Raw genomic sequence first — 27,357 nt, forward strand, 5'->3', positions numbered from 1 at the left:
CAACAAGTAAAAAACAAATAACCCCATTAAAAATGGGCAAGGGTCATGAACAGACATTTCTCAAAGGAAGACATACATATGGCAAAAAATGCTCAACGTCACTAATTATTAGTGTAATGTAAATCAGAACCACAATGTGAGATTCACTGGTTAGAATGGCTATTATTAAAAAGATAAAAGTAACAGATTTTGGCAAGGTTGTGGAGTAAAAGGAATATCTACCTTATAGCACTTGTGAGAAATAAATGACGTTTTCCATGTATGTTCCAATTATATGCTGTTTGTGGGGATGTAAATTAGTTCAGCCATTGTGAAAAGCAGTTTGGAGGTTTCTCAAAGAACTTAGAACTACTATTTAACCCAGCAGTTCCATTACTGATATATACCTGCCCCCGCCACCCCCCCAAAAAAATAAATCATTCTGCCGAAAAGATACATGAACTTGTATGCTCATCACAGCATTATTCACAATAGCAAAGACATGGAATGAACTTGGTGCCCATCAACAGTGAACTGGATAAAAATAATGTGGTATATATACACCATGGATTGCTGCATAGCCTTAAGAAATAATCAAATCCTTTCAGCAACATGGATGCTGCTGCAGTCCGTTATCCTAAGCAAATTAATGCAGAAACAGAAATCTAATACTGAATGTTCTTACTTGTAAGTGAGAGCGAAACATTGAATGCATATGGGCATAAAGACAGGAACAATAGACATTGGGGATTACTAGAGGAGGAAGGGTGGGAAGGGGAAGAGGTTTGAAAAACTACCTATTAGATACCATGCTCACTACCTGGGTGATGGGATCTTTTGTATGCCAAATTTCAATGACATGCAATTTAGTTATGTAACAAACCTACACATGTACATACTGAACCTAAAATAAAAGTCGGAAAAAAGCAGATGGAATAAAAATTAGTTCTAATTTGGAAATTGAAAGTTATTAACAGCATTTTTATTTTTTGAGGAGTGTACATTTTATTAGAAACCGTAAATACTTTTCAGAAGACATCTTCAATCTAGGCTCTTGTGTGGCCTACACAGAAAACTGAAGCTTTTTGGATTAGGGGCAAGGAGAGGGACAGTACAGAGGACAAGGACCCCTCACAATGAATGGCCTTCAGCTAGCTTATCAGCTTTTCCTATAGCTTCTTCAATGGGTCCCACCATATGGAAGGCCTGTTCTGGGAAATGGTCATATGCACCTGGCAAAATCGGCTGAAATCCTTTGATGGTATCCTTCAGGGGTACCATCTTCTCCATGTGACCTGTAAAGATCTCAACAACATGGAATGGCTGAGACAAGTAATTCTGTATTTTCTGTGCAAAGAGCATGGTCAACTTGTCATCCTGAGAAAGTTCATCCATACCCAGGATGGCAATGATGTCTTGAAGGGATTTGTAGTCCTGTGGGATCTTTTGCACCCCATGGGCAGCATCATAATGCTCATAGCCAACCATGTTGGGATCCATGATATATGAGGTGGAGTCTAGAGGATCCACAGCTGGATTGATGCCCAACTCAACAATGACATGTGATAGCACAATGGTAGCATCCAAATGGGTAAAAGTAGTAGCAGGGGCAGGGCCAGTCATGTCATCAGCAGGCACATAGGTATCCTGTACAGAGGTGACAGATCCCTTCTTGGTGGTGGTAATTATTTCCTGCATAGTACTCAAGTCAGTGGTCAGGGTAGGCTGATAGCCCACAGCAGAATGGATTCTGCCCAATAAGGCAAACACCTTTGCGTCAGCCTGGGTGAAGCAAAAGATGTTATCAATAAATAGTAGTACATCTTTATCTTTTTGATCTGTGAAGTATTCAACCACAGTTCCGTCAGGGCTACCTGGGCATGAGCACCAGGTGGTTCAATCATTTTACATATACGAGCACTACCTTGGAGATGGCATGTTTTAAGTTGATAAAACCAGATAATGGCATAAATCATTGCCCTCATGGGGTCCTGTCACCAACACCAGCAAACACAGAGTAACCACCATGGGCTCTGGCAACATTGTCTATTAACTCCATGATCACTACAGTCTTGCCAACTCCAGCACCACCAAAAAGTCAAATTTTGCCACCTTTGGCATAGAAAACTAGTAGATCCACAACCTTGATATCAGTCACCAGAATTTCCTGCTCAACAGTCATTTCTATGAACTCAGGAGCCTCAGAATGAATGGGAGCAAATTGTTTGGTTTTGATGGGACGTCTTTCATCAGGCTCCCCAGTGATATTCATGGTTCTGCCCAGTCTTAGGACCAACAGGGATTTTGCTTGGTGCACCAGAATCCAAGACTTTTTGGCCTCTAACCAAGCCTTCTGTATCACCCACAGCAATGGTCCTTACTGTGCTCTCACCCAAATGCTGGGTCACCTCCAAAATCAGCCTGGTCTCCCTGCCTTGCATTTCCATCTATTTAGGATAGGTGGTAGTCCTTCATCAAACTGGAGATCTACCACTGCATTAATGACTGCCACAAAGTGCCAGGTGACAGCATCTGCCTTCAACAAAGGAGATGTTTGTGCTGCATTGTCCCTGGCATGCTGGACTGCTGTGGGAATGGCTTGCAGTAAGAGCTGAGCTAGGGGTAGCGATGCTGAAGGACTGAGTCCTTGCAAGGCCTTAGAGGCTGAGGCAGTGGCCACATGACCCACAACATGGTGGAGTCTGGGTGGTCTAGCACTTTCAATTTTGGAAGGTATTACTTTTGTAGAAACTGACTTTTTTTTCTGCAAAAAATCTCTAAAATGTGATCAAAACAACTCTTTCTAAATTTACTTACATTTTTTAATCTAAGCCCTGTGCTATGTTTGCAATTTTTTAATTTAGATGCTTTGAAGAAATATGTATTCTGAGCATATAAAAACCCAGAGGTGGTTAAGAGTTTGGCATTAACTTATGATGGGAAAACGAAGTGGTCAGAAATGTTTTTCAGACATTTTTAATTAAATTTGTTTTAAAAATAAACTAATTTATCCGGCCATTTCAACTTATTTTTTTTGTGGCAAATATTTATAGACTTTTATAAACCTTTTGTTACTGTTTCCTGATTTACTATTATTGATCTTTTGAATATGGATTGGGTAATTCTTTCTTATAATTGAAGTGGAATATAGAGCAGAATCCTACTGAAAAGGTTTGTGATAACATGTTGTAGCAGATATTCAGTAAATAGCTGCGTGGTATTTGAGTAATTATTTTAAATTGATTTTACTTTTTAGAGACATTTTAGGTTCAAAGTTGAGCAGAAATTATAGAGTTCCCTTCCACACACAAACTCCTCCACAGTCAACGTCCTACACCTGAGTGGTACATTTTTCTCAAGTAATGAACCTACACTGACAACGTTATCTCCCCAAATCATGGCTTACATTAGAGTTCAGACTTGGTGTCATACATTCTCTAGGTTTGGATAAATGTATATCGATATGCATCAACCATTATATTATACAGAATAATTTCGCTGACCAAAAAATCCTCTAAGCTTTACCTGTTCACCCATTTCTCACCCTGGACACCTGGCAATCACTATCTTTTTACTGTCTCTGTAGTTTTGCCTTTTCCAGCATGTCATCTGTTGGAATCCTACAGTATTCAACCCTTCCATATATGTTTCTTTCACTTCGAAATATGCATTTAAAGTCTCTCCAGGCCTTTTCATAGCTTGATAGTTCATTTTTTAATTGTTGAATAATATTTCATTGTCTGGATATACCACAGTTTTGCTGAAGGGCATCTTGGCTTCTTCCAAGTTTTGTCAATTATGAATAAAGCTGTTATAAATATCTATGTGCAGGGTTTTTGGTGGACATGAGTTTTAAACTCATTTAGGTAAATACCAAGGAGAGCAATTGCCAAATCATATGGTAAGAGTATGTTTAGTGTTTTAAGAACTGCCAAACTGTCTTCTAAACTAGCTATACTACTTCACATTCCTACCAGCAATGAATGAGAGTTTCCATTGCTCCACGTACCTGTTAGCGTTTGGTGTTGTTACTGTTATGGATTTTGATCATTCCAAGGGATGTGTAGTGGACAAAGCCACCCAGAGGGTTGATGCTCTTGTCAGACAGGTCATAGTCAGTGGAGGTATGGTTCTTGATATGTTAACTGTCCTTGATCAGGTATCCCTAGCCAATCTTAAAGATCTTGTTGATCTCAGTGCAGTGATGGTAGCCTTTCTGACCAGTGTGTGCCACAGGGAAGGCTGCACAAACATGATGCCATGCTCTAATGCAGATCACCTTGCACAGGCCTTGGTGGGTCTTGAGGGGCAGCTTCTTGCTGTGCCAATGACTGGTGACCCTTTTGTATCCTTTGCCTGTGGTCATCGCAATGATGTCGATCATTTCTTCCTGACCAAACACATGGTTCACAGGTACCTGCTGCTTGAGCCTCTCCCAGGCCCAGTCCGGCTTCTTCTTTTTTTTTTTAATTTTACTTTAAATTCTTGGGTACATGTGCAGATCTTGCAGGATTGTTACATAGGTATACAGATGACATGGTGGTTTGCTGCCTCCATCCCTCTGTCACCTACATTAGGCATTTCTCCTAATGTTATCCCTTCCCAATCTCCCCACACCCTGCTATGCTTCCCTTAGCCCCCAAACCCCCAACAGACCCCAGTGTGTGATGTTTCCCTCCCTGTGTCCGTGTGTTCTCATTGTTCAACACCCACTTATGAGTGAGAACATGTGGTGTTTGGTTTTCTGTGCTTGTGTCAGTTTGCCAAGAATGATGGTTTCCAGCTTCATCCATGTCCCTGCAAAGGACATGAACTCACTGTTTTTTATGGCTGCATAGTATTCCATAGTGTATATGTGCCAGATTTTCTTTATCCAGTCTATCTTTGATGTGCATTTGGGTTGGTTACAAGTCTTTGCTATTGGGAACAGGGCTGCAACGAACATACATGTGCATGTGTCTTTAAAACAGATTGATTTACAATCCTTTGGGTATACATCCAATAATGGGATTGCTGGGTCAAATGGTATTTCTATTTCTAGATCCTCGAGATATCGCCACACTGTCTTCCACAATGGTTGACCTAATTTACACTCCCACCAACAGTGTAAAAAGCATTTCTATTTCTCCACATCCTCTCCAGCATCTGTTGTCTCCAGATGAATGATCGCCATTCTAACTGGCGTGAGATGGTACCTCAATGTGGTTTTGATTTGCATTTCTTTAATGACCAGTGATGATGAGCATTTCTTCATGTTTGTTGGCCTCATGTATGTCTTTTGAAAAGTGTCTGTTTATATCTTTTGCCCTCTTTTTCAAGGGGTTGTTTTTTTTCTTGTATATTTGTTTTAGTTCTTTGTAGATTCCGGATATTAGCCCTTTGTCAGATGGGTAGCTTGCAAAAATGTTTTCCCATTCTGTTGGTTGCTGGTTCACTCTAATAATTGTTTCTTTTGCTGTGCAGAAGCTCTTTAGTTTAATTAGATCTTATTTGTCTATTTTGGCTTTTGTTGCCATTACTTTTGGTGTTTTAGTCATGAAGTCCTTGCCTATGCCTATGTCCTGAATGGTATTGCCTAAGTTTTCTTCTAGGGTTTTTATGGTGTTAGGTCTTATGTTTAAATCTTTAATCCATCTTGAGTTAATTTTTGTATAAGGTGTAAGGAAGGGATCCAATTTCAGCTTTCTGCACATGGCTATCCAGTTTTCCCAACACCATTTATTAAAGAGGGAATCCTTTCCCCATTGCTTGTTTTTGACAGGTTTGTCAAAGATCAGATGGCTGTAGATGTGTGGCATTACTTCCAAGGCCTCTGTTCTGTTCCATTGGTCTATATCTCTGTTTTGGGACAAGTAACATGCTGTTTTGATTACTGTAGCTTTGTAGTATAGTTTGAAATCCAGTAGTGTGATGCCTCCTGCTTTGCTCTTTTTGCTTACGATTGTCTAGGCTATGTGGGCTCTTTTTTGGTTTCATATGAAGTTTAAAGTGGATTTTTCCAGTTCTGTGAAGAAGTTCAATGGTAGCTTGGTGGGGATAGCATTGAATTTATAAATTACTTTGGGCAGCATGGACCTTTTCACATTATTGATTCTTCCTAACCATGAGCATGGAATATATCTCCATCTGTTTGTGTCCTCTCTTACTTTCTTGAGCAGTGGTTTGTAGTTGTCCTTGAAGAGGTTCTTTGTTAGTTGTATTCGTGGGTATTTTATTCTCTTTGTAGCAATTGTGAATGGGAGTTCACTCATGATTTGGCTCTCTGTTTGTCTGTTATTGGTGTATAGGAATGTTTGTGATTTTTGCACATTGATTTTGTATCCTGAGACTTTGCTGAAGTTGCTTATCATCTTAAGGAGATTTTAGGCTGAGATGATGGCATCTTCTAAATATACAATCACATGGCCTGCAAATAGAGACAATTTGACTTCCTCTTTTGCTAATTGAATACCCTTTATTTCTTTTTCTTGCCTGATTGCTCTGGCCAAAACTTCCAATACTGTGTTGAATAGGAATGGTGATAGAGGACACACTTGTCTAGTGCTAGTTTTCAAAGAGAATGGTTCCATTTTTTGCCCATTTAGTATGATGTTGGCTGTGGGTTTGTAATAAATAGCTTTTATTATTTAGAGGTATGTTCCATTGACACCTAGTTTATTAAGTGTTTTTAGCATAAAGAACTGTTGAATTTTTTCAAAGGTCTTCTCAACATCTATTGAGATATTCATATAGTCATGTGGTTTTTGTCTTTGGTTCTGTTTATGAGATGGATTACGTTTATAGATTTGTGTATGTTGAACCAGCCTTGCATCCCCAGGATGAAGCCTAATTGATCATGATAGATAAGCTTTTTGATGTGCAGTTGGATTTGGTTTGCCAGTATTTTATTGAATATTTTTGCATCAATGTACATCATGGATATTGGCCTGAGATTTTCTTTTTTATTTGTATCTCTGCCAGGTTTTGCTATCAGACTGATGTTTGTCTCATAAAATAAGTTGGAGAGGATTCCCTCTTTTTGTATTGTCAGGAATAATTTCAGAAGGAGTGGTACCAGTTCCTCTTTGTACATCTGGTAGAATTGGGCTGTGAACCTGTCTGGACCTGGACTTTTTTTGGTTGATAGGCTATTAATTGGTACCTCTACTTCAGACCTTCTTATTGGCCTATTCAGGGTTTCAACTTCTTCCTGGTTTAGGCTTGGGAGGGTAAGTGTCCAGGAATTTATCCATTTCTTCTAGATTTACTGGTTTATGTGCATATAGTTATTTGTAGTAATCTCTGATAGTAGTTTGTATTTCTGTGGAATTGGTGGTAATATCCCCTTTATCATTTTTTATTGCATCTATTAAATTCTCTTCTCTTTTCTTTTTTTATTAGTCTGGCTAGCAGTCTATCTATTTTGTTGATCTTTTCAAAACACCAGCTCCTAGATTCATTGATTTTTGAAGGTTTTTCTGTGTCTCTATCTCCTTCAGTTCTGCTCTGATCTTAGTTATTTCTTGTCTTTGCTAGCTTTTGAATTTGTTTGATCTTGCTCCTTTAGCTCTTTTATTTGTGACTATAGGGTGTCGATTTTAGATCTTTCCTCACTTCTCATATGGGCATTTAGTGCTAACAATTTCCCTCTAGACACTGCTTTAAATGTGTCCCAGAGATTGTCGTACGTTGTGTCTTCATTCTAATTGGTTTTGAAGAACAATCTTTATTTCTGCCTTCATTTCATTATTTATCTAGTAGTCATTCAGGAGCAGGTTGTTCAGTTTCCATATAGCTGTGTGGTTTTGAGTGAGTTTCTTAATCCTGAGTTCTAATTTGATTGCACTGTGGTCTGAGAGATTGTTTGTTGTGATTTCTGTTCTTTTGCATTTGCTGAGAAGTGATTTACTTCCAATTATGTGGTCAATTTAAAAATAAGTGCAATGTGGTGCCAAGAAGAATGTATATTCTGTGGATTTGTGATGGAGAGTTCTGTAGATGTTTATTAGGTACACTTGGTCCAGATCTGAGTTCAAGTCCTGGATATCTTTGTTAATTTTCTGTCTTGTTCATCTGTCTAATATTGAAAGTGGAGTGTTAAAGTCTCCCACTATTATTGTGTGGGAGTCTAAGTCTCTTTGTAGGTCGTTAAGAACTTGGTTTATGTATCTGGGTGCTCCTGCACTGGGTTCATATATATTTAGGATAGTTAGCTCTTCTTGTTGCATTGATCCTTTTACCATTATGTAATGCCCTTGCTTGTCTCTTTTGATCTTTGTTGGTTTAAAGTCTGTTTTATCAGAGACTAGGATTGCAACCCCTGCTTTTCTTTTGCATGTGAGATGAGTCTCCTGACTACAGCACATCAATGGGTCTTGACTATCCAATTTGCCAGTCTGTTTCTTTTGACTGAGGCATTTAGCCTGTTTACATTTAAGATTAATATTGTTATGTGTAAGTTTGTTCCTGCCATTTTGATTCTAGCTGGTTGTTTTGCCCATTAGTTGAAGCAGTTTCTTCATTGTGTTGATGGTCTTTACCATTTGGTACATTTTTGGAGTGTCTGGTACTGGTTGTTCCTTTCAATATTTAGTGCTTCTTTCAGGAGCTCTTGTAAGCCAGGTCTGATGGTGATGAAATCTCTCAGCAATTGCTTGTCCATAAAGGATTTTATTTCTCCTTTGGTTATGAAGCTTAGTTTGACTGGATATGAAATTCTGGGTTGAAAGTTCTTTTCTTAAAGGACTTATCCCTTTCCTCTAGATTTTGTAGTTTATGTGCATAGAGGTGTTCATAATATTCCCTGATGATTGTTAGTATTTCTATGCAGTCAGTGGTGATATCCCCCTTTGCATTTCTGATGGTGTTTATTTGAATCTTCTGTCTCTTCTTTATTCTTCTAGCTTGTGGTCTATATATTTTTTTAATTTTTCAAAACACCAGATCCTGGATTCATTGACCTTTTGAATTTTTTTAAATGTCTCTATCTCCTTCAGTCTAGCCCTGATTTTGGTTATTTCTTGTCTTCTGCTAGATTTGGGGTTTCTTTGTTTTTGGTACTCTAGGTATTTTAGTTGTGATGCTATGTTGTTAACTTGAGATCTTTCTAACTGCCACGTGTATACCTATGCAGCAATCTTGCATGTTCTTCACATGTACCCCAAAACCTACAATGCAGTAAAAAAAAGAAAAAAAGTCTTATAACAAAGCATATCCTATTAGTATATGAATAAAAATTTAAATAAATCTAAAAAAAAATATCAGTTGGGTGTGGTGGCACACCTGTAATCCTTGCTACTCAGGAAGCTGAGGCAGGATAATTGCTTGAACCTGGGAGGCAGAGGTTGCAGTCAGCCGAGATCGCACTCCAGCCTGGGTGACAGAGTGAGACTGTCCAAAAAAAGACAGGCACCTATATCTGGCATTTCTCCCCATGCCATCCCCCCAACTCCCCACCCCCCGCTGTCCCTCCCCTATTTCCCTCCAACTGACCCCAGTGTGTAGTGCTCCCCTCCCTATGTCCATGTGTTCTCATTGTTCAACACCCACCCATGAGTGAGAACATGAGGTGTTTGATTTTCTGCTCCTGTGTCAGTTTGCTGAGAATGATGGCTTCCAGGTTCATCCATGTCCCTACAAAGGACACAAACTCATCGTTTTTGATGGCTGAGTAATATTCCATGGTGTATACGTGTGACATTTTCCCTGTCCAGTCTATCATCAATGGGCATTTGGGTTGGTTCCAGGTCTTTGCTATTGTAAACTGTGCTGCAATGAACATTCGTGTGCATGTGTCCTTATAGTAGAAGGATTTATAATCCTTTGGATATATACCCAGTAATGGGATTGCTGGGTCAAATGGAATTTCTATTTCTAGGTCCTTGGGGAATCGCTACACTGTCTTCCACAATGGTTGAACTAATTTACGCTCCCACAAACAGTGTAAAAGTGTTCCTATTTCTCCACATCCTCTCCAGCATCTGTTGTCTCCAGATTTTTTAATGATCGCCATTCTAACTGGTGTGAGATGGTATCTCAATGTAGTTTTGATTTGCATTTCTCTGATGACCAGTGATGATGAGCATTTTTTCATATATTTGTTGGCCTCATGTATGTCTTCTTTTGTAAAGTGTCTGTTCATATCCTTCACCCACTTTTGAATGGACTTGTTTGTTTTTTTCTTGTAAATCTGTTTTAGTTGTTTGTAAATTCTTGATATCAGCCCTTTGACAGATGGGTAAACTGCAAAAATTTATTCCTATTCTGTTGGTTGCCGATTCACTCTAATGACTGTTTCTTTTGCTGTGCAGAAGCTGTGGAGTTTGATTAGGTCCCATTTGTCTATTTTGGCTTTTGTTGCCAATGCTTTTGGTATTTTAGTCATGAAGTCCTTGCCTATGCCTATGTCCTGAATGGTTTTGCCTAGATTTTCTTCTAGAGCTTTTATGGTGTTAGGTCTTATGTTTAAGTCTTTAATCTACCTGGAGTTAATTTTAGTTTTAGGTGTCAGGAAGGGGTCCAGTTTCTGCTTTCTACACATGGCTAGCCAGCTTTCCCAACACCATTTATTAAACAGGGAATCCTTTCCCCATTGCTTGTTTTTGTCAGGTTTGTCAAAGATCAGATGGTTGTAGATATGTTGTGTTGCCTTCGAGGCCTCTGTTCTGTTCCATTGGTCTATATCTCTGTTTTGGTACCGGTACCATGCTGTTTTGATTACTGTAGCCTTGTAGTATAGTTTGAAGTCTGGTAGTGTGATGCCTCATGCTTTGTTCTTTTTGCTTAGAATTGACTTGGCTATGTGGGCTCTCTTTTGGTTCCATATGAAGTTTAAGGTGTTTTTTTCCAGTTCTGTGAAGAAGGTAATTGGTAGCTTGATGGGGATAGTGTTGAATCTGTAAATTACTTTGGGCAGTATGGCCATTTTCACGATATTGTTTCTTTCTAACCATGAACATGGAATGTTTCTTCATCTGTTTGTGTCCTCTCTTATTTTGTTGAGCAGTGGTTTGTAGTTCTCCTTGAAGAGGTCCTTTACGTTCCTTGTTAGTTGTATTCCTAGGTATTTTATTCTCTTTGTAGCAATTGTCAATGACAGTTTATTCTTGATTTGGCTCTCTTTAAGTCTGTTATTGGTGTATAGGAATGCTTGTGATTTTTGGACATTGATTTTGTATCCTGAGATTTTGCTGAAATTGCTCATCAGTTTCAGGAGACTTTGGGCTGAGATGATGGGGTCTTCTAGATATACAATCATGTCATCTGCAAGTAGAGACAATTTGACTTCCTCCTTTCCTATTTGAATACCCTTTATTTCTTTTTCTTGCCTGATTGCTCTGGCTAGAACTTCCAGTACTATATTGAATAGCAGTGGTGAGAGAGGGCATCCTTGTCTACTGTCAGATTTCAAAGGGAATGCTTCCAGTTTTTGCCCATTCAGTGTGATATTGGCTGTTGGTTTGTCATAAATAGCTTTTATTATTTTGAGATACATTCCATCAATACCTAGTTTATTGATGGTTTTTAGCATGAAGGGCTGTTGAATTTTGTCAAAGGCCTTCTCTGCATCAATTGAGATAATCATGTCGTTTTTGTCTTTGGTTCTGTTTATGTGATGAATTACATTTATGGACTTGCGTATGTTGAGCCAGCCTTGCATCCCTGGGATGAATTCTACTTGATCATGGTGGATAAGCTTTTTGATGTGCTGTTGCAATCGGCTTGCCAGTATTTTGTTGAAGATTTTTGCATCTATGTTCATCATGGATATTGGCCTGAAGTTTTCTTTTCTTGTTGAGCCTCTGCTGGGTTTTGGTATCAGGATGATGTTGGTCTCATAAAATGATTTGGGAAGGATTCCCTCTTTTTGGATTATTTGGAATAGTTTCAGAAGGAATAGTTTCAGAAGGAAAGGCTGTGAACTTGTCTTGACCTGGGCTTTTTTTGGGTGGTAAGCTCTTAATTGCTGCCTCAACTTCAGACCTTGTTATTGGTCTATTCAGGGTTTTGACTTCTTCCTGGTTTAGGCTTGGGATGAGACAAGTGTCCAGGAATTTATCCACTTCTTCCAGGTTTACTAGTTTATGTGCATGGAGTTGTTTGTAATAATCTCTGATGATGGTTTGAGTTTCTGTGGACTGTGGTGATATCCCCTTTATCATTTTTTATTGCATCAGTTTGGTTATTCTCTCTTTTCTTTTTTATTAATCTGGCTAGTGGTCTGTCTATTTTGTTGATCTTTTCAAAAAACCAGCTCCTGGATTTATTGATTTATTGAGGAATTTTTGTGTCTCTATCTCCTTCAGTTCTGCTCCAATCTTAGTTATTTCCTGTCTTCTGCTAGGTTTTGAGTTTTTTTTTTTCATCTTGCTCCTCTAGCTCTTTCAATTTGGATGATAGGGTGTCAATTTTAGATCTCTCCTTTCTTCTCATGTGGGCACTCATTGCTATATATTTTCCTCTAGAGACTGCTTTAAATGTGTCCCAGAGATTCTGGTACGTTGTGTCTTCATTCTCGTTGGTTTCGAAGAACGTCTTTATTTCTGCCTTCATTTCATTGTTTATCCAATCAACATTCAAGAGCAAGTTGTTCAGTTTCCATTAGGTGTGCAGTTCTGAGTTAGTTTCTGAATTCTCCGTTCTACCTTGATTGCACTGTGGTCTGAGAGACTGTTTGTTATGATTTCCGTTCTTTTGCATTTGCTGAGGAGTGATTTGCTTCCAATTATGTGGTCAATTTTAGAGTAGGTATGACGTGGTGCTGAGAAGAATGTATATTCTGTGGATTGGGGTGGAGAGTTCTGTAATGGCCTATTAGGTTTGCTTGTTCCAGGTCTGAGTTCAATTCCCGGAAATCCTTGTTAATTTTCTGTCTGGTTGATCTGTCTAATATTGACAATGGGGTGTTAAAGTCTCCCACTATTATTGTGTGGGAATCTAAGTCTCTTTGTAAGTCATTAAGAACTTGCCTTATGTATCTGGGTGCTCCTGTATTGGGTGCGTATATATCTAGGATCGTTAGCTCTTCTTGTTGCATTGATCCTTTTACCATTATGTAGTGTACTTCTTTGTCTCTTTTGATCTTTGTTGCTTTAAAGTCTGTTTTATCAGAGATAAGAATTGCAACTCCTGCTTTTTTTTGCTGTCCATTTGCTTGGTAAATCTTCCTCCATCCGTTTTCTTTGAGCTTTTGTGTATCCTTGCATGTGAGATGGGTTTCCTGGATACAGCACACTGATGAGTTTTGGCTTTTTATCCAATTTGCCAGTCTGTGTCTTTTGATTGGGGCATTTAGTCCATTTATATTTAGGGTTAATATTGTTATGTGTGAATTTGATACTGCCATTTTGATGCTAGCTGGCTGTTTTGCCCATTGGTTGATATAGATTCTTCACTGTGTTGATGCTCTTTACCATTTGGCTTATTTTTGGAGTGGCTGGTACTCGTTGTTCCTTTCTATGTGTAGAGCTTCTTTCAGGAGCTCCTGTAAAGCAGGCCTGGTGGTGATGAAATCTCTGAATACTTGCTTGTTCACAAAGGATTTTATTTTTCCTTCACTTATGAAGCTTAGTTTGGCTGGATGTGTAATTCTGGGTTGAAAGTTCTTTTTTTTAAGGATGTTGAATATTGGCTCCCACTCTCTTCTGGCTTGTAGGGTTTCTGCTGAGAAACCTGCTGTGTCTCATGGTCTTCCCTTTCTGTGTAACCTAACCTTTCTCCCTGGCTGCCCTTAGCATTTTCTCCTTCATTTCAACCCTGGTGAATCTGATGATTATGTGCCTTGGGGTTGCTCTTCTTGAAGAATATCTTTGTGGTGGTCTCTGTATTTCCTGGACTTGAATATTGGCCTGCCTTGCTAGGTTGGGGAAGTTTTCCTGGATAATATCCTGAAGAGTATTTTGCAGCTTGGATTCATTCTCTTCGTCACATTCAGGTACACCTATCAAACGTAGATTAGGTCTTTTCACATAGTCCCACATTTCTTGGAGACTTTGTTCATTCATTTTTACCCCTTTTTCTCTAATCTTGCCTTCTCATTTTATTTCATTGAGTTCATCTTCGACCTCTGATATCCTTTCTTCTGCTTGATCAATTTGGCTGTGGAAACTTGTGCATGCTTCACGAAGTTCTCCTTTTGTGTTTTTCAGCTCCATCAATTCACTTATATTCCTTTCTAATTTGTCCATTCTCATTAGCATTTCATCAAATCTTTTTTCAAGGTTCTTTGTTTCTTTGCATTGGGTTAGAACCTGTTCTTTTAGCTCATGGAAGTTCCTTATTACCCACCTTCTGAAGTCTGATTCTGTCATTTCCTCACATTCATTCTCCATCCAGCCTTGTTCCCTTGCTGGTGAGGAGTTGTGAACCCTTGTAGGAGGAGAGGTGTTCTGGTTTCGGGTGTTTTCATCATTTTTGTGTTGGTTTCTTCCCATCTTTGTGGATTTATCCACCTGTCATCTTTGTAGTTGCTGACTTTCAGATTGGGTCTCTGAGTGGACATCCAATTTATTGATCATGAGGTAATTTCTGTTTCTTAGTTTTCCTTCTGACAGTCTGGCCCCTCTGCTGTGTGGCTGCTGAGGTCCACTCCAGGCCCTGCTTGCCTGGGGATCACCTGCAGCAGCTGCAGAACAGTAATGGTTGCTACCAGTTTCTTTTTCTGCTATCTTTGTCCCAGAAGGATACCCACTAAGTGTCAGTCTGATTTCTCCTTTATGTGGTGACTCTTTGGATATATGGAGAAAGATGAAACTGGACCCCTTTCTTACACCTTATACAAAATTTAACTCCAGATGGATTAAAGACTTAAACATAAGACCTGTCCTTTACATGAGCTCAAGTGCTGAGTTGTGAGTTCCGTTTTTCATTCAGGGCTGCTGGGCAGGTATGTTTAGGTCTGCTGCAACAGAACTCATAAACACCTTTTTTTTTTGCCCCAGGTGCTCTGTCCCAGGGAGTTAGGGCTTTATTTATGAGTTTCCATTGTGCTGTTGGCCTTTTTTTTTTTCAGGGCTGCCCTGCACAGCAAGGAGGCAGCCTAGTCACTGTCTGTCTGCAGAGGCTTTGCTGAACTGCTGTGGGCTCTGCCCAGCTGTCGTGTGAACTTCCCTGCAGTCCTGTTTATATGGCTGTAGTTAGAACTGTCTCAGCATTGGTGGCCCACAAAGATGGTGGCCTATCCTTCCCTGAGAGAGCTCTGTCCCACATAAGCCCAACGCTGCTACCGTGGCTGGCTGGGTCTTATCCTGTGAGGAGCCATGGAAGTGTGGCCCACAGACCATCACTATTTGGCCCCTTGGATTCAGCCTCTTTCCTAAGGGTATATACAGGAGTCTAATCTCCCTCATTGGCAGAGTTGCAGTTACTTTTGCTGGAAAGCCTGGAGCCAGAGTATCTAAAGTTCCTGGGTCTCTGCAGGTGCCTAAGCAGCTGCTCTGCTGAGGCTCCACGTAGCTCTGTGTCTCAGACTGAAGGCCCTGGTAGAGTAGCTTCATGAGGGGACCTTCTGATGCAAGGGTTGCAAAGATCCATGGGAGAAGCATGGTTTCTTGGGGTCACACATTCACTCACCACTCCCTGGTTTAGGGAGGTTCCCTTGGCTCCATGTTGCTTCCAGATGGGCCGTCATCCTGCCTTGCTTTTCTCCATTCTCTGTGGTTGGAGTTATTTCCTTGATTAGTACCAATGCAAGCACCTGGATGTTTCAGTTGAAGGTGCTGCCTTTATTCGCTTCTTCTCTTCCTCTCCGTGACAGCCATGCACCCTAGCTGCCTCCAGTAGGCTATCTTGCCCATTTTCTTTCAAGCTTTTCTTTTTGTTGTTATTGTTTAGGTTTGTTGTTACTACTTAAATTCAAATGCAAATATTCTTTTTCTTATTTGTCAGTGTTTTAAAATCTTAATTTGCAAATTAACGGAAGATGACTGTCTCCAAAGCCTGTTAACATTTTTGTTCTTTCTGTACAACATATATTGAATTTCGGAATATTTACACATTAAATAGAGTCATCAGCAGAGAAATTTACTTTACCTATTTATGACTGCTGTTGCCCCTTTTCACTTTTTAAATTTATTCAGTTTCTATCTAACATTTTTTCAATTCATGATATCATATTGCGCCTATAGTCTTGCTTCAGATTTTGAGAGGAAAAAGTAAATTTTGAGAGGAAATGATAAGGTTCATGGTCTAAAAGGATTTTGATTCATTTATTGAAGGTCGGAGGTAAAAATCCCAGTGTTAGTTGAATTTAGTTGAAACTATTTCATGCTATGATGGACAGAAATGTGAATCTTGTTTTGGCAGGATATTAATTACCAGAATGTAGTGAATTTCACAAGATTAGTCACATCTTTCTGCAGGCCAATTATTCCTTCTTTGCTTGCTTAGCAATGTTTTAATGAATTTTTAACTCTGCAGGTTGGTTCAAAATGAACGTTTTCAGTCATCATTTCATATTTTTGCACATTTTGAACAACTTGTATTAGTTATTGCTTGTTGCATAACCAATCTTACCTCATGATTTAGCAGCTGAAAACACAAATATTCATTGTCTCACAAAAGTTGAGGGTAAGGAATCCAGGAGCAGTTTAGCTGGGTGGTGTTGGCATAGAGTTTCTCATGAGCTTGTAGTCAAATTGTTGGCTAGGACCACAATCATCAATCATCTAGAGGGGTTACCTGGGCTGGAAGTTTTGCTTCCAGAATGGCTTTCTGACATAGCTATTGGCCAAAGGCTTTAGTTTCTCACTACTTGGGTGACTCCATAGGGTTCTTCATGACATGGCAAGAGAAAGGGAAAGAAACAGATAGAGAGAACTAATGTCTTTTATAACCTAGTCTTAGTGGTTACATACTCTCACTTCTGCTGATTGCACAGACCAGTTCTGGTACACTGTTAGAGGGAACTGCACAATAGTATAAATACCAGAAAGCAGAGATGATTAAGGGCCATCTTAGATTTTTGTCTACTACTACACAACCTGTATAGACTTTATAAATATTTCATAGTTCCTGAAGAGAATAAATATTTACTGGCTTTGACATGTTTTAAATGAATTTTCAGCTAGTAATAATTTCTTATCATTTTTATTTTATATTTTATTTCTATGTATGCACGGTTTCCTCTTCTAATATAAATTTGACATATGACTCAGATTTCATTACTTCTTCTTGAGGAATCTTTATTTACTCATGACATCAAGACAAGCCTTGCCAAATAGGGCAAATAGATACAGGACACTTCATTAAATTTGGATTCCAGATAGATAACAAATAATGAGACACACTTATAATAAAGATCATAAAATTTATTTTTACCTAAAATTCAAATTTAATTAGGTGTCCTGTATTTTATCTTGCAACCTTAACTCAGAATTACTTTGTTTCTACACCCTTTCAGACTAAGATACTGCCCCACCCGCCAACACGCAAATATATTCTGGATGTTCTTCATTAGCATAAAACACTCCAAATAGATATCCTCTAATTTTCCCTTGATATGTTCAGACCATTGACTAGATAAAGGAATTCTCTTGCATATTGCAAGTAGACATCTTCTTTAGAGAGGAATCCTGTCCCTCTGGTGAAATTTTCTTACAGTTACTAAGGCTATTTTCCCTATTTAGGTAAACCAGACCTCAGAAAGCGTGCTTCCATCCTTTCTTTACTCTGGCCCTTGACATTCTGTCCCAGGCCTATAATGGGAAGAGCAGCTAGTTCAAGTAATCTCTTATAAGTTTTAGCATTTTCCAAATTTATAAGAATATTCTCATTTTTAAATTTTATTTTTGTGAAATTATGAACATTGTGTTTCTAGATTAATTTAATAATTGTCTATAGCTGTAGAAGAATTATTTAATTTAAAAAGCTTGGAAATTGTGAGGTTGATTAGGAATTTATTCCCTCAGTCCTGGAACATTAAAACATGTTCTTCCTAAGTCACCTTTCAAAATTAAATGAGGGTACAGAAAGTAAGGCCAGCAAGATGAGTCATAAATTGCAGATTGAGCACCTTTCTTCGTTGAGTTTACCTGGCACTTCCTTGATTTCTGAAAAGAAGGAATTCAACCACTGACTCTCCTGACCCTTCTTCATTAGTGCACCAGGATAGGTTTTGTAACTTGCTTTAATATCTTGAAAGTGTGGACAGCAGTATCATTTTAGGCTTACCGAAGTTCCAAATCTCCAGATGGCCGGTTTACAGATCTAATGTACTAGAAAAGGCACAGAACAGAGTGTTTTCACAAGCAACCAAGACCCACACTAAGCATGCTCCTGACACTGTAAATAGCATACAATGTAGCAGGCCCTTCCTAAATGAAGACACCATAAGACAAAATTACAACAAATTTGGTTATAGATCTAATTGGTTTTTATTCACGATTCATTAATCAAGGTTACCTTCATTCTACAAAATGGAATGAAAGCTCCCACTGGACAATAACAGAACAGTAGGTTTTGTAGGGTGGGAATAAGAAACTAAAACAACAGAAAAAAAGCTAGTTGGTTAATATAAGGCTATTTTAGGTTACTTTTTGGTAAGGGTTAAAGCAGAAGGGACTTCCTTATTATGCTGATGCAGGTAGACTGGAATCCTAATTTCAAAAAAAAAAAAATGGTCTGTTCAGGACCTATTTGCTTCCTTAAAGCTTCAGATCGATTATGTGCCATTTAGCATGAGTGACTCAGTTTTGATTTGGTCTGGTCTCCTGTGGCCTAGTGCAGGGGCTCAGTCCAAAATAATGGCCTCCTATTATTTTTGTCTAAAAGAAGTAAGAAACAGCAAAGGAAGTGGAGCCTTTTATTTGAGGGACCAGAGGACAGGTCCCTCAAATAAAGACTCTCTAAATTTTTCTTAAATTCTGCATTCTTATAACTCTTTCAATTATCCTGTTGTCTTCCCCATAGTGTCTGGCTCCTCTCAAGTTCGACTCCAGATTGATTTACATTTCAATTTACTCTCAATTCACTGCTTTAATTCCTTGGCTCAGTTTTTCTTCTTGCCATTGCCAGGTTCTGCCTACTAACAGCTTCATAATTAAATCCATTTTGGTCTAGCTTTAGCCCCAAGCAGTCCTTTCTAGAAGTGAAAGGGTATATACCTAGACAGGGTGCTTACAAGAGAAGACATTCTCCAAAGACACACATATTTACTTTACAAACAGCGTAAAGTATCACTTTTTGTGCTTATCTTCATAAAGGTGAGAGAATGAGTCACCTTTTTCCAAGAATGAATGGCTTAATTAGGGATTAATCACTCTAATCACGCTTCTGTTTGTTAACCTTTTGTTTTTCAAATAATTATTCTATATGTATGAACAATTTTTAATAATTAAAAGTATGGTAGGTACATCTTTCTGAAAATAGATTAAAATGTTCAGATATGGAAAATAATAAATACAATGTTAAAATAGACATAAAAATCTATTAAAATCATCTTTATGAAATACAAAAACAATAACACCCCTTGATTCTGATAAGTGCACAATTTGTTTGGGGGAGAAAAGTTTAAAAATATTCATTGCTGTAGTAAAAACAAAGAATCAAAGATTTTAAAAAGTGACAGGAATAAACTTGTGGTCTGGGAGTAAAAGCAACAAAACAAGGCTGAAAAATAATTTCTAAATGGTAAAAAAAAATCATTACAATTGTAAATGATTGTATGTAAATGATTTATGACCATATTATTTTGATTTTGAAAGTTTCTTGTCAAGGAATCTGAATCTTCCCAGCTGGGAAATTTCTGATTATCTTCTACAGAGCTCTCAAGATTTGCCCTAGTAGGTATCTGAATGACAGCAGGTACAGTAATACCCCTTCTAGTTAGTATCTGCGGTGATACAAGAAACTCAGGCATTCCTTTAGGAGGGCAGTTTCAGAAACCCCGGGGGCCTAGGGCCTCTCACTAAAGATGTTTCAACCATCACGTGACTCAGGAGACTGCCTCAGGCCTCTCATATGCTTATTTAGACTGTAGACTTCTAGCTAGAGCAAATACCCTCCATTGTTGTGTAATCTGTGAATGGTGATCTCTATGTCTTTTTACATGATTATCCTTCTTCATTCATACAAGGGTGGTTTGTGTAGATTAAATGTAAACCTCATGTTTGCTACCTAGACATACAGACTCTTATTTCCACACCCAAACCCGAAATGGGAATCAGAATATTTTCAGAGTTTTCAAGAATAATCCATTCATATCAAAGCAGTGAGTGAGGATTTCAGGGAGCAGATGAAGTTTATTCCTCAGTGTTTCACCAGAAAAACCTGCATTGGCCACATTCTCTAACCAGAAAGATTCCCGTCTATATTCTTCTTTTAGGAAGCCTCTAAATTTCTCTAGATCTTGTCCTACTTGGTTATCAGCTACCGTCCACTCCCATCACAATAGAACAATTATAAATTAAATGTAAGAATCTCTCAGTTTCTATAGCTAAATTGGAACACTACCCATTACTGAATTCTGCCTTGAAGTATGTAAAAAGACATTTAGTATTCTAAGGCTAAAAACAGCACTCAGAAAAAAACAATCTCCTCCACTTAGTAGAACTCACTTCCTTAAAAGGCAGTAGAGAATTTTAAATAAACCTTTTTTCCTATGGATACATATATAATATAAATGGGCATATTAGTGCTGTTGTTTTTGTTAGGTAGGATGGAGACATTGTGTCTCATGTTACTTCATTAGCAGTATCCACTCAGATAACCACTGACAGACATCTATTAGAAGCAAATAGAAACTGTAGCAAATAAAATATAAAATACATACAGCGTGCTGTCACTCATTTAGGGCGTAAAGTCTCTTGGACCCATGGAACTGGCATTTGGACCAAAAGGAACGTATTGATCCGTGTTTCACTGATTACAAACTAATTGAAAGGACGTAATTGCATTATAGCCTTGTACCAGCTATCAAAACCAGGCTATTCAACTCTAGTAGTTGGCATAGAATTTTAAGACTGTCACCACCACATTAGAGCAGTTTGCTGCAGAAAGGTGTGCATTAGGCAGATGTCTTTTTACCACTTACTTTCTCTCTTAATAATGCAGATAACAGTTATGAGGCCCTATTAAGTGCCAGGTGCATTTTTGATGTGTTATCTGATTTAATCCTCACAATATCCCCCTGAGATGAATGTAATTATCATATTTTATAGATGAGGAATACGAGACATGGAGAGATTAACTGACTAAAGATCAAATAGCTAATAAGTTGTGAATACAGGTCTGCTTTGACTCCACACACCCTATATTAATCACTATACTACAAAGCTCTCTGGCGTCTGGCATTCTGATTTTTCTTAAAAGAAAATAAAAAGAAAATAGTCCAAAGTGGGAAGATTAAACTTTGTTTAGAGACTAGTATTTTCCCTTACGAAGAGGCTCAGCTACATTTTACTGGTAGTACAATGTGAAGACAGTGCAAAGAGAAAATAGCTGGGTGACAGGTGGGATTGCTAAGCAACAGTTTATGAAATCCAGTGAAACCATGGCAATGGAACACTATGGTCCTAGTCACCGATCCTATTCAACATTCAAGAGTAAAAGACACAGCTATCAGGAACATCTGGTAAGATAAATCAAGAGTGCTATAAGCTTTGGAAATACAAGGCATCATTTTCATTATTATCACCAGCACATGTGATACAAATAATCCAAGCAATGAGTGCATTTCAAACAAATAATTGCTTCATTTAAAATGTCATTGTTCCATATATAAACTGTGTACCAACACATCTTTAAAATTTATTTTCCTTGAGAAATGAATTTTCTGCTTTCTTTTCTTATCAAACACAGCTCTTCACTTTGATTAAAGAATGGATCTGTGCTACTCCTCCTGAACACTGCATTTTAAAGCATTTTGAATTTACAATGTGCTTCCTGACAATGTGTTTCTGACAATGATGCTCAAACAGGTATTATCATTCACATTGTAGAGAAGGAAAAATTGGGCTTTAAGGAATTTAAGCAACTTGTCCAAGGACACACTATTAGTCAATATCACATCCTAAACTTATACAGAGGTCTACTTCTAGACAAGAGCTTCTTCCACTCAAAGTACTTTTTTATAATTCCCTAAGCCACATAGCTATCTGAGTATCTGACCACGGTCGTGGTCCCGTCCTTTGTCCTTTTTGACGCATGTGTCAGCTCCTTGGACTTTGTCAGTTATTACATACACCTTGCCCCAGATGTCTGCGTACTAAGTGTTTGATCACAAAAATGGACCCTTGATCTGGCAGCAACTTAAAACTCTGCTTAACTTTCTGCCTTGCGCTAACCTGCACCAATCCACCTTCTCTATGCCCAAATCAGCACTTTAAATAACGAAGGCAGAAGCCATTTTTTCACAAGACCCTTTCAGACTAGAGAAACACCTTTTTTCCTCTTTCTTATTCCCAAGATTGTCTATGTAGGGTAGATTTCCATATTTGATATGAAACATATCCATTAAGGATTGTGTACAATACCTTAGAAGATAGAAATTCATGTTTACTGAAGATCTTATCATCCATCCTCCATCATCATGTAAATCAGAAGACATAAATTTCATTTTCCCATTTCCAGTTTGATATGCGCCATTGTCATTACAGCTAGAAGCATCCAGTTGTTTACAGCCAGAACTGCCTGTTACAGAACATGTGAGAAAAGCTGCAAATGTCAGAATCCAATGTTTCTGATAGTTGTAATGCTCTAAAAATTCTTTTGGAGATAATTATGATTACTAAACATGCATGGATATGAGATACACACAATCATGATCACCTTTGATCAGTGCCTCCTCAATGTGGTTCCAGAATTTGCAGAGTGCAGTGGGACTCAACTCTATTTGAATGGCTATTCACATGTTACACACAATAGAGGGTATCCACACTTGTAGTGATACAATACTTGGCTATTTCTTAACGTCATGCATTTCCTTACAGGTCTTCAGAGGGTCTCATATACCTATAATGTCCTCAGTTTATCACTTCTTGTTACACATAAGTCTTATAGAAGAACATCCTAAGAAGAGCACAGAAAGAGGCATCAGACTGGTAGGTTCAGTGAACAAAGCACAACATCTGAAGTCTCCTCAGTTTTTTAGTGGATACTCAGGTTGGTGGTGATGGTATTGCTTGTACCAGATCACAGAAAGCTCTATCAGGAGCAACCTAAGCCAGATTAAGAGTTAATAGGAAGGAAGCCAGATCTCTGTAGAATATTAGATTACTGTCCCAATAAATTGCAAATATACTTAACTACATTATTCTTCTGGGGACTAAGATCTTCCACATGGTGTTGTAAAAACATTTTTTCAGTAGCAGAACCTTTTTTACAGATACCTTGAACCCCAAAGCATAAAACTTTGGTTGAAGCATTCAGTCGCAGAGATCTCTTCTCAAATATTACTTGGAACCTGTCAAATAAATTCCAGATTCTCACTAGCTTACTCTCCCCCTTGCTTCCCAAGGTAGTGCTCAAGGCAGCTTCATGGAACTCATGGGCATCAAGAACCATAGTTGTAAATCAATATAGAATAGAAAAATGAACCCTCTGAGTAAGACATAAAGAGGACTCAGAAATGAAATCTCTGCAGCTCCATATCTTGTATCACAGCCAGAAGCTCTAAGTCTGGTGTTCTGCCTCAGGGGTCTAAGATAAAAATTCCAAAATCTTAGGATCTTGAACTGCTTTCTTCATGGATAAGTGGGCTTTTTAATTCCAGAAAGATTATAAATAATATACATATGACAAACTGAATTGAATCCATGCTCTTAAAATTTTGCGTACAGTTTAGGAATAGCCTTTATATATTTGTTATGTAAAGGTTTCCAATGGTTAAATAATTGGGCATATTAGAGAGTTCAGTGATTACTAATTTTAAATGTGTAGTAGAATTAATGATTAGATTTGAGAATTTTATATTGAAAGTTATATGAGAATTTTGCAAAACTTATAAATTATACTGGAGTATTTAGAAGAACTTCAGGTCTACTATATTTATATGATTATTTTGATGTTTTATCTAAGTTCTTGAGAAGACTTGTTTGTGAGAAAATTGAGGTATTTAAAATGAAACTCAAATATATTAAATTTATCAATTCAGCTTAAAATATGCAAAGAAACTTAATAGACTTATAAATGCTTCCTTGAAAATGATTGGTAAAGTAAATTGATAAAAAGATTTTAAGTTTGACATTAAAAGCTTAAAAAACTAGGACTTTTAGTCTACAAATTTAACAAATTATGTGTTTATATCAACACTAACCAAAGTAGCTTTTTTGTGCACAAACATTGCTTTTGGGAGCACTAAAAAACTCACATTGATATTTTTCAACTAGTTATTCATAGAAGCCAATGAGCTCTCACTAGAAGTATTGTCTCCATAAAGAAACATGGGGTGTTGTCTTGATCCTCCTTTATATCCCTCCAGAAAGTGGGCCTCCTGTTACGGAAAAGTGTAGACCTGTGCTGTCCAATATAATAGCCACTACCTACATGTGGCTTCTGAGCACTTGAAATAGGGCTAGAAATGTTGAGATACTATGTAAAGGTAAAATACACACTATAATTTGAAGACATAATATGAAAAAAATGTAAATATTTTATCTATGATTTTTAACAGCTGTGTTGACATGCAACAAACTGCATGTAAAGTGTACAATAACGAACATATCTGGCACTCCAGAAAGTTTTCTCACACCCCTTTTTAACCTAACCTTTCTTCCCATCCTTCTCTGTGACTTGTCTCTAGGTAATTACTGATGTATTTTTTGTCACTATACATTAGTTTCTATTTTCCAAAGTTTTGAAGACATGTTCTTTTTTGCTTTGCCTGTCTTCCTTCACTCAGCAAAACTATTTTGAGATTTATCATGTTGTATGCATCAATAGTTCACTCTTTTTATTGCTGAATAGTGTATATATCATTTTTCACAGTGGTCGCACCAATTTACATTTCCATATGTACATTCAACAGTGTAAAAGAGTTCCCTTTTTTCCAATCCTCATCAACACCTTTCCTTTGTTTTTTAATAATAGGCATCCTAACAGCTGTGAGGTGATAATTTACTGTGGTTTTGATTTGTATTTCCCTGATGATTAGTGACACTGAGCACATTTTTATATGTCTGTTGGCCATTTGCATATCTTCTTTGGAGATATGTCTATCTAGGTTCTTTGGCCATTTTGTTATTTGGTTATTTGGTTTGTTTTGCTTGTAGGTAAGATCTGCTGGTGATATACTATCTCAATGTTTGTTTATCAAATAATGTGTTAATTATTCTTTTATTTTTGAAGGGTAGTGTTTTTCAGATATAAATACTGTGTTGACAGTGTTTTTATTTAATCATTTTAAATATATCATCCCAATGACATCTTGGCCTCCATGGTTTCTGATGAGAAGTCAGCTATTATCTTATTGAGGATACCTTGTATATGATGAGTCACTTCTCCATTGCTGCTTTTAAGATTTTTTATTTGCCCTTGCCTTTTGACAGTTTGACTATGATGTACTCAGCTATGGCTTTCTGTGTTAATCCTAATTGGAGTTTGTTGAGCTTCTGGGATGTGTAGGCTAATGTTTTTCACCAAATTTCATACTTTGGTTGATGATTACAATATTCTTTCTTCCTTACTTCTCTCCTTTCCTAGACTCTTATGCATATGTTGGTGCTCTTGATGTTGTTCCATAGGTCCATGTGGCTCTATTTATTTTTATTCATTATTTTTTTCGGTTTCTCAGACCGTATAATATTAATTAACCTATCTATATCTTGCTCACTCCATTTTTCTGCTACTTCAAACCTGCCATTGAGCTCCTTTGTGAAAATTTTCATCTTAGTGGCACTTCTCTTCATAATTTCGGTCCTTTAAAAATTATTTCCATATCTTTATTGATATTCTCTACTTGGGAAGATATAGTTTTCATAGTTTTAGTTCTTTATACATGGTTTCCTTTAGTTCATTGAGCATATTTTAAATAGCTGATTTAGATTCTTTGTTTACTAAGTTCAAAGTTCATGCTGCCACAAAAAGTTTGTATTAATTGGGGGATTTTTTTCTGCATAAAGACCAAAATTACCCCCTTTTTTTTTTTTACATTCTCATAATTTTTGTTAAAAACTTGACATTTTAAATAATATAATGAAGGAATTATGGCAATGAGATATCCCTCACTATAGGTATGGCAAACAGAAATAATTACTGCTCATAGATGTTTAATGTCCTAATACCCAGACTCTTTGATCGTAACAGATTATATTGTATAAAGGAATTAAGTTTGCACATGCAATCAGCTTTGTTAATATGCTGACTTTACAATAGGGAGATTATCCTGGATTAACTGAGTGGGCCCAATGTAATTACAAGGTTGTGTAAAAGTGGAAGAGGAAATCAGAAGAGATAACCTGAGAGATGGTAGCATGACAAAAGACAGCTTGATGCTATTGGATTTGAAAACAGAGGAATGGGGCCACACCAAGGAATGTAGGTGGACTCTAGAAAGTTGAAAATGTAAGAAAAAGTGTTCCATCCTAAGACATCCAGAAAGAACAGACTTCTGCTGATAACTTGATTTTAGCCAAATAAGACCCATTTTAGATGTGTGCTTTCCAGAACTGTAAAATAATAAATTTGTGTTGTCTGAAGCCATTAAGTTTGTGTGAATTTATTACATTGGCAGGCCATTAATGTACCAGGATTTCCTGATGTTGCTAGTTTGTTTTTGTTGCTTAATGACTTTACTGAACCAATTCTGTAAAGTCTGTATTTTTTTTTTGTCATGTATAGCAAATGAACTCTCTACTCAGTTAGCTTAGTAGTTAGTAAACGATAAGGTAGGGAATTTATTTCCTTAAATGCCTTGAACCATTAAATCTCCCAGCCTTTACCAAGAAGCTCTGTGTATGTGTTGGGATACACCTTCAATGCTTCAGCAAGCAGTTTACAATTCTGCCTTAGCCTTCATTTCCTGGTTGTGCAAAACCACAAGTGAGAGATTAGGGCCTTCTCATGTCTTTCTTGAGTATGTGTAAAGCCTTGGACATGTGCATGGCCTTCTAAATTCCCAAGAATGTGTTGCAGGTTTTCCAAACCCCATATGAAACTCTCATTCTCCAGTTTTTTTTCTTTTAAGATTTTTTTTTTTTTATTAACCTCTTGTTAGCCCTAACTTCTTCTAAGGCAGCTGTTACATTAAACACTCGCCTTTGATGTTTTTTGACAAATGTCTTGGCAATAGAGTTTTTCGGAGTGATCTCTGAGTCTTGTCAAATAAATATAAGCCCTGAGCATGAAGCTTTTCAGTGAGATTCCAGAGAGGTCAAATTGTCATAATTCTCTGAGTGAAGCTTTTGGGGATCTCCAAATGCATCCTCCACTCCCACCCTATAGTTGCTGCTAGGTTGCTGGTTTTCA

General features: G+C 37.7%; 1 pseudogene; it reads right to left on the reverse strand.

The window, feature by feature from the left end:
• Nucleotides 1-1,022: 1,022 nt before the first annotated feature.
• On the reverse strand, nucleotides 1,023-23,457 carry LOC116542217 (annotated as a pseudogene).
• Nucleotides 23,458-27,357: the final 3,900 nt, after the last annotated feature.

Source organism: Sapajus apella, unplaced genomic scaffold (genome assembly GCF_009761245.1).
Source record: "Sapajus apella isolate SASKATOON/1434 unplaced genomic scaffold, GSC_monkey_1.0 scaffold164, whole genome shotgun sequence".
In the NCBI taxonomy this organism is placed as follows: Eukaryota; Metazoa; Chordata; class Mammalia; order Primates; family Cebidae; genus Sapajus; species Sapajus apella.